The sequence below is a fragment of the Rutidosis leptorrhynchoides genome, chromosome 1 (genome assembly GCF_046630445.1).
Source record: "Rutidosis leptorrhynchoides isolate AG116_Rl617_1_P2 chromosome 1, CSIRO_AGI_Rlap_v1, whole genome shotgun sequence".
Taxonomy (NCBI): domain Eukaryota; kingdom Viridiplantae; phylum Streptophyta; class Magnoliopsida; order Asterales; family Asteraceae; genus Rutidosis; species Rutidosis leptorrhynchoides.
In genome coordinates this window covers 33,362,713-33,372,013 of record NC_092333.1, presented here as the reverse complement: position 1 = coordinate 33,372,013, position 9,301 = coordinate 33,362,713, and the positions used below count along the sequence as shown (strand labels likewise).

The 9,301-nt window shown below is 32.8% G+C and overlaps 1 pseudogene; it reads right to left on the bottom strand.

Annotated features, from left to right (window-relative positions):
* Nucleotides 1–3,756: 3,756 nt before the first annotated feature.
* Nucleotides 3,757–7,737, bottom strand: LOC139858669 (protein POLYCHOME-like; annotated as a pseudogene).
* Between the last annotated feature and the right edge of the window lie 1,564 nt (nt 7,738–9,301).

Here is a 9,301-nt window from a genome sequence, read left to right as displayed (position 1 = left end):
TATAGTAAAGAGCTAGACCTGTATTTACATGTGAAGAATTGAGAAACCAGTAGCTTACAACCAAAATGTTAAAGATATAGATGAAGATGATAAATAATATATGGAGTGATACATAGAAAGAGTCATTTTAACCCTTGGAAATGACTTCATTAATGATACCTTAAAATATTTAGTTTAGATGTTTTTTAGTAAAATTTGATGTATGTATTATTTGTCAATCATCCGGACACTATTGAGCATGTGAACAATTTAACATGGAGGATTAATAAGTAATGGATCAAATGTAATCACTTTTAAGTAATTGAGGGTATAGTTATACAAACAAATAAGACTAATTAATGATAGCAGACATAGATCAATGTATGTATTCAAACAGGTAGAACTAATTTGTATAATTGGCCTTAAATGACTCCAAGTCAACTAAAGATCTAAATATTTATACCTGTGCTTCACTACTAATATTCAATTATTTTAGTAGTTAGAGTTATTCATAAGATTTTACATTATTATCTTTTATTTAAGTCATGATTCTATAAATATTACTCCGTAAATGCGAGTATATAACTTCAAAACTCGGCTCTATTAACTTATTAACTGAGTCAATAGCAAGCGTCAATTTATTGGCGACTTGACTGCCGCTTAGAGTCTATATTGAATTTCAAGCAGGATTTAAAACCCATAGAAATTTGATTCTACCATTTTCATGGCTTCTCATTTTTTTTTTTTTTTTTTTTTTGATTTTTTCATACTTATTGGCCAGAGGTCCTGTACTCGAGTGTTTCACTTTGGTTTGAGAGAGGACTTTTCTTTATTATAGGATAAAGGAAGGATTGTCGACATCTCATCTCCCTCGTACCCGACACACATGTGGGATTGAGTTCAGTTGTATATAACTTCAAAAGTGTTCTTTTATATACTTGCATATTTATGAATATGAAGGTCAACTATGAGCACAGTAAATCATATTGTCTTTTGTTTACTTTAATCTTAATAGGGAATCATTTTTTCAATCTCTCTTACTTTAAAGGTCAACTATCTGCACAGTAACACATATAAAAAACTAAGTTAGAACTTCTAGATAGAATACAAACTTCATGCTTTTAGCTATCAATTGTAGTTCCTAGTTAATTTTGCCAAACAAACCCTTTATTAAAAATTATAGTTACTAGCTGTAAGATATAGCTTTTAGTTTACTCTCTGACAGGATGAACAAGTACTAGAACAGATATAGGTTTACAGGATCAATGAACATATTCTCAAATAGTTATAACTAGTTTTCGAACACTCGCTTCGCGCCGGGGGTTCGATTTTTAATGTATTTTATTGTGTTTAGTTACGGAGCCTGCGAGTGAAGCCGGGGGTTCGATTTTTAATGTATTTTATTGTGTTTAGTTACGGAGCCTGCGAGTGAAAAATCAACATATATGAAAAGTACCCTAAATATTTAGCATTTTTTTAAAAGTGTCTGTTTTGCGTATAGTTAGTGACATTGTGTTCATAAAATTATTTCGAGTTTAAGGATGGTGTCGGAAAAATTTAACTCGTTGCGAGCGAGAAGATATAACCTGTTGAATATTTGAGTGAAGTTTATTTAAGATATTTTATGAAAATTTTAATTTAACGCTTTAACCCCCTGTGTTGGGGGCCGATTTTAATTTTTGAACAAAGTGTGGGGGGGCTTTTGTGGTGTTACTTGAAAGAAAAAAGGGAAAAGGGGAAGAAGAAAAAAAAAAGGTGAAAAGACGAAAATATCCCTAGTACTATTCATAAGTACGCTTTAACCCCCTGTGTTGGGGGCCGATTTTAATTTTTGAACAAAGTGTGGGGGAGCTTTTGTGGTGTTACTTGAAAGAAAGAAGGGAAAAGGGGGGAAAAAAGGTGAAAAGACGAAAATATCCCTGATACTATTCATAATTTTTGTCTAATAATTAATATGGTAATATAAAAATAATATTGATAAGCAGAAAATGAATATGACTTGCAGAAACTTCAAATTACTCTCTGACGGAAGTCTTTACTTGAAGACCGGAAGCAAATCAATAAATCACAAATCAAGGATAAGTATGCAATTAATTTGGAAACTTTTAATCATATATATATATATATATATATATATATATATAGTGGTAGGATCAAGAGGGAAGTAATCATTCGGGGGAAGCAAAAACTTTTTTTTTCTTTTCGTTTTTTGAAAAAACTTTGTTCACGAACATTATAGATGAGATGAAAATATGAACATTTAGTAGAGACACTTTTTGATAAATGTTTTTATTTTGGCGGGAAAACGCTCGAAGAAGTAATATATAACAATTATCGTGTTTTTCGAGCGTATTTTGAGGTTTTAGCTATTGGGGTTTAGATATTAGGGTTTAGATATTAGGGTTTAGAAATTTAGGGTTTAGGGTTTAGATTTAGGATTTAGATTGAGTTTTTAACACGAACGGTTTAGAGTTTAGGGTTTAGGGTTTAGGGTTTGGTGTTTTGGGTTTATTCCATAAACCCAAAACACCAAACCCTAAACCCTAAACCCTAAACTCTAAACCGGGCTAAATTTTACTTCACAAAACATAAAAAAAAAACGTTCATATTCTTCACGAACAATATTATATTGAATGTTATTTTTGTCGATCGTTTTCCCGTCTAAATAATAACATTCATCACGAGGTGTCTCTTCTAAATGTTCATATTTTCGTGTGATCTTGATGCCGGAAAAAAAAATTTCAAAAAAAACGAAATTTTTTTTCTTCCCCCCGCTTCCCCTCGATTGGTTACTTCCCATTGATCATGCCTCTATATATATATATATATATATATATATATATATATATATAGTGGTAGGATCAAGAGGGAAGTAACCATTCGGGGGAAACAGGGGGAAGCAAAAACTTTTTTTTTTTTCGTTTTTTGAAAAAACTTTGTTCACGAACATTATAGATGAGATGAAAATATGAACATTTAGTAGAGACACTTTGTGATAAATGTTTTTATTTTGGCGGGAAAACGCTCGAAGAAGTAATATATAACAATTATCGTGTTTTTCGAGCGTATTTTGAGGTTTTAGCTATTGAGGTTTAGATATTAGTGTTTAGATATTAGGGTTTATAGGGTTTAGATATTAGGGTTTAGAAATTTAGGGTTTAGGTTTAGGGTTTAGATTTAGGATTTAGATTGAGTTTTTAACACGAACGGTTTAGAGTTTAGGGTTTAGGGTTTAGGATTTGGTGTTTTAGGTTTATGGAATAAACCCAAAACCATAAACCCAAAACACCAAACCCTAAACCCTAAACCCTAAACTCTAAATCGGACTAAATTTTACTTCACAAAACATGAAGAAAAAAAAAACGTTCATATTCTTCACGAACAATATTATCTTGAATGTTATTTTTGTCGATCGTTTTCCCGCCTAAATAATAACATTCATCACGAAGTGTCTCTTCTAAATGTTCATATTTTCGTGGGATCTTGATGCCTGGAAAAAAAAAATTCAAAAAAACGAAGAAAAAAAAAATTTTGCTTCCCCCCGATTGGTTACTTCCCCATTGATCCTGCCCCTATATATATATATATATATATATATATATATATATATATATATATATATATATATATATATAAGAGTTGAATAATAATGCTATTGGCTTTTCAAAAAATAATAATAATCAATGACGCTATTGGGTTGCCCACAAGTCATCTCTGAAATCAATATTATTCAACTATTTGGATGTTGGCATGGAGTGCGGCCTTTCAATTTAACTATGCCAGTTGATTTTGATTATTTGTCATAAATATAACGATGCCATTTTGCTTTCACCTGCTCCTCCAATACCTACCAACTACTAAAATTATTTATGATGAATTTTAAATACTTCAAAGAATTATTAAGAATGTGATCCTCAAATAATATGGAATATTGGTACGAAACCCATTTTTCTAATCCAAAGCGGATGTTAACAGACATTATTTAAGTGCAGAGTAAGTAGTTGGAGATAGAAACCACGGCCCTTGTACAGGTGTACATAGACTAGTAGATTCAGAAAATTAATTCTTTTCAAGTTTATATGAGCTAGCTAGACCGTTAGGTTCTAGTATAGCCTAATGCTCATCCTCTATCACATGTAGATTGGTCCATATTTTCAATCAGTTTCTTCTGTTCATGGGCACTAATCAACCACAATCGAACAGCTGAAAACTACATAAACATATACTGATATACGTAAACAAATCATCATATTTCAATAAAGTCGACTAAGGTATATATCAAGGAAGAAAACAGTAACATAATTTATAAATGTACCTCTTGATTGTCTGAACCAATAGGCAAATTTTGAGTATTTCAATTCCATATAAAAGCAATAAGGCCCCAATCACAAGTATATCAATGAACCAGAGACCTTAAAAGCCGTAGAAACAGCAATTACGTGAATCCTTCAAAATTAGATTGGAAGAAGTTAAAGAAATTTAATGAGAAAATTTTGAGTATAGACAAACTGGAGCATGCTTACCTGCACATTTTTGTCGGTAGCAAACTAGCCTGGGGGACCAAATGTCAAGAAAGTAGATTACATAATATCGTTTCTTGTTTTCTATCTTCTTCATTATAAATAAGTACTGCACCACACAATATGATGCAGTTTCTTGAACAACATATGTGACCATGTCATGTCGCATCTAATCCAATCACGTGTCATCATTTCAGTAGTGGCTGTTGTAAAATAAACTCCATCAGAGTTGTTGACGGAGTATTGCAATGGAGAATCATTACGTCTATAATGACAAGACTTGTTGGTAATTAAACTAATACAAGTTACATATGTAAATCAAATTTTACATATCCAATCAATATATCAACTCACTCAACCCCACGCCCAGATCCTACTGCCCAGCTTCATCGACCACAATGATTTTAAACTTTTCCAAAAAGAATGACATAAGTAGTTAAGTACACAAACACAGTAGCTATCCAATGAATATATATATATATATATATATATAAATTAATGCGTGCAATCGAACTAACTCCCTACTGTCCCAAACGAGTTCAATATATTTTAATAATAAAACTAAATAAATCTTTTGAATTTAAGCAGAAAATAGAATAACCAAACTAATTATTCCAAGTGGGTCTGAAATAAATAATTTTGCAATAAACAGTATTGGTGTACCTAGCTACACAAGAGATCAGGGATGTATTGCATTAGACTATCAAAATCACATATAGGATATCATATATTATTGATGTAACAAAGAATGTTAGCAAAAAATACATTGATAGGCTAATCCATTTGTGGTCTCCTGGTAGACCAAATCCTTGTTGTCCTAGTTCACTGAAGATGGAAACAATTTATAGTCTTTTTGCATCAAGAATCCCTGAGAGGTAACAATACGCTATAATCCTAACAATTTATAGTCTTTTTACATTTAACAAAATATATAATCAGTTCAACCTGTCAGGCTTGGGAGTTATTGATGCTATTCAGACACTTCACAGAATGACCACCAATAACCCCCCGAGGCAACTACTCTCACTGGATAACCATGATCACTGTTAAGAGTCCTTTGCACTTTCACAAACCAATGTAAACTGTAAAAGTACACATACATTGCATTTTTTAAAGAAGTGAAAGCTGCACATTGAGTCTCGCAAGTAATGTCTTTTTTGATCAATTTGTGACATAGGAGATATTTCAGCACATAACCAACGATAATATCAGCCAATATAAGGTTAAATAGCGAGCTTAATAAGTAAATACTATAGAAACAGGGGCATTCGATGCATGCTTATAACAGGAAAAGAGCATTGTATATGGCTCGCCGTTCTTCACCTCGTGGTCAAATTAGTCAATTACAGCTGATGATAACTGATAATTTAGCAGACTTTGCGGTGGTACATATGACTTTAAACAAAATAGCACAAATACAAGAATGATCAGATATCATTAAAGAAACATTATAATTACAAACATGTAAGGAAAGAAGACTAGTCAAAATATTATCAAGCAACATTATAACTAGTTGTAATACAAGATGTCATGTGTGTTCCTAGGTTCTGATCTATAATGGTGTTATATAACTCACAGACCTGAGAACATATCAACATCCCTGCATGTGACAACAAAAGGCAAAAGAACAAACAATGTTATTACATAAAATGCATTATGTTCTACTTTCAATCAATGTTATTACAAAGTAAGTGCCTATACGGATAAAGAAAAATATTTATCAGCAACTTGTGCCCAAAATGCTACTGTGCTTTCGCCAATGCTATTACTAAAAACAGTAAACGCCTATGCATGACCCTTAAGTCTAAGAAAGATCCTAAAATCACCTCACCTCATTGACATCAAGATTCTAACCTTTTTATCGCTCTCTGCCTTTATAGCATAGCAGATGGTGTTCTCTTCAATCTATCTAATTCTTCCATAACTTCTTTCTTAACAATTTCAATTGAGTTTAACAGTTTCTGTTCTGGTGTCTTAAACTCTGACTCTCCAACATTTTGACTATCAACATCCTCAAAAATCCTCAAAAGATTTCCGAATTTTGATGGTTTAAACACTTCAGACGCTTTCTTGGGTTTGGGTGTTTCTAAATAGAAGTCAAGACCATCACCATCTCCCAATCGCGCTTTTCTTCTCCCAATTGGCTATATAAGTCGGGAAAAAAACATTATATACATACATACTATTTGCCAAATAAAAAAACATAAATAATTAAAAAACTATTCAAATTCAAATTAATTATAAATACATACCCTAAGGACATGAGTTGTGTCACTATTAGTGTTATATGCATCCATGTTAAGTGCAGCTCTCAAGAATTAAGGATAGTGAGTCTTTAAGTATCACAAGAACAACAGCTTAAGAAACTTCAATCTGAGAATAAAAAAGACCTTAGATTTTGTAATTCAACGAAATCAAAGAATCAAAACCTTAAGAAATATAGAAAATTCTACACTAGATAAACAGATAAATAAGTTACAGTCTCATATTTGCCCATCACTGAACCCCCTGTTTAAAGTTCTGGTGCATGAAAACTAGGTTAAAACAAGATCAATCATTGTACATCTATACAACCCAAAATCAGATCAAAGCACTTGCAGACGTAATATGTTAAACCGAATTACTTGAATGAACACGTATACAGTTTCTTGAACCCTAATTTTTTTAACAATGAGCCAAAAGTTAAAAAAACCCTAACTTTAAAGAAATTAACAATGTTAAATCTAATTACTTAAATGAACACGTATACAGTTTCTTGAACCCTGATTTTTTGAACAATGAACCAAGAATTAAAAATCCCATCTTTAAAGAAATCAACAATTCGGAAGAAAAAAACCTCAAGAATATAAAAAAACTCAATTAGTACATTTACCAAAAGAAAAAAACAATTTCGAATTATAATGTATCAAAATAGTAAAAAACCCTAACTTCGATTAGAAAAATAAAAAGTACCTGTGACTGGATTATGGTTTTGAATACCGCCGATTAGTTAGGGTTAGAAATTAGAATACAGGATGAATTTGTCCGCTGATTTGAAAGATAGGCTGATATAGCTTTGCGTCTATCCCTCTTCGAGTATTTATAGGCATACATCCAGCGTTGGTTAAACGCTACTATTTAAAGTCAACCACACACGGTAGAGAGCATTTTTGTTACCCGTATAAAACTAAGAAAAAATTTCGAACTCTCCACTTTTTCAAACAATTGAGCCTTCATCACGAGAATAAATAGGATAACAGGATTCCTATATTAAATGATATAATAGAGGAAGAGAGATATTGAATTGAACTTGTATGTTGTGTGTGTTTATTATCAATACATAAGCCTCCATTATATAGGAGTAACAATTACATAATATATCCCTACACTATATCAATAACATAGCCTTATACAATTATATTTGTCTAATATTCCCCCGCAAGCTAAGGGCGGGAAACGACATGTAGCTTGGATCGTAACAGGTGAAATCTTGGTGAGGACAGCGGCTTGGTGAAGATATCTGCAATCTGATCATCAGTAGTTATAAACTGAACTGAAAGTTTTTGTTGAGCAACTCTTTCTCGAACAAAGTGAAAATCAACTTCTACATGTTTTGTACGTGCATGAAAGACTGGGTTAGCTGAAAGATACGTAGCACCAAGGTTATCCCACCATAAGGTAGGAACCGAGTTAACAGGAACACGAAGTTCACGTAATAGATCTTGAAGCCATGTTAGTTCCACAACTGTGTCAGCTAGGGCCTTGTATTCAGATTCTGTTGAGGATCGAGAGACAGTCTTTTATTTTCGCGCAGACCATGATACTAGATTTGAACCTAGATATATTACATATCCTCCCGTGGATCGACGGTCATCTGAACAACCTGCCCAGTCAGCATCAGAGAAGCTAGTCAGCGAGTTTTATGTTGAATCAGTGTAGGCATGAAGCACTGTTCCGGAGTCGTGAATAAAACGTAACCCATAATTGGCAGTACCCTGTAAGTAACGGAGAATTCGTTTAACTGCTGACCAATGATTTATCGTGGGACAATGCATATACTGACAGACTTTGTTGACTGCGAAAGTGATGTCCGGTCGAGACAATGTAACGTACTGAAGAGCACCGACAATTTGACGATATTTGTAACACCCTCGAAGCGGGCCTAGCTGTTAGATTACTATTTTTGCCCTCAGGGTGTGTGGTGTTATTATATGCTTTTATTTTAATTTTATATTTATTATTATTTAATGATGTGAATAGGACCAGTTTGTGACAAGGGTCACAGAACAGGTTTGTTTATTTAATTTGAACTCCGTTAGGGCAGTCAAATTAAGTACGAAAGATATCAGATAACTGATAAATACCCGTGTGTTATGGGGTATTGTGTTTAACCTATGTATAAAAGCAAGAAACTACTTCTTCTATCATTTTCTTGAAGCTTCCAAAATAATACCCCGTACCTAATTCTTTCTCCTTTGAAACCCTAATCATCAAAACTTGTTCTTGAGCTCAAATTGATCTTAGAATCGTGTTCTTTGTTGTCTACTGATTCTAACAAGGTAAGAATCACAAGCTTTCATGCTTTAATCTTTGAGAAAATGGAGTTTTTGTGTTAGTTTTTACAAAGTGTGTAATTTGGGTCAAAATGATTAGATTTGATGTTGTTTGAGTCCAAATCTTGTGGGTTTATGTTTCTACATGTTTAGTGTCCTTGATTTGGTCAGTTTTGAGGTCGTAATCGAGTTCTAGAGCAAGAATTGGTTGAATTTGGGTGAAACCCGTCACTTTGTTCTTCAGCTTCTGCAGATAAACACAGTCGGCCG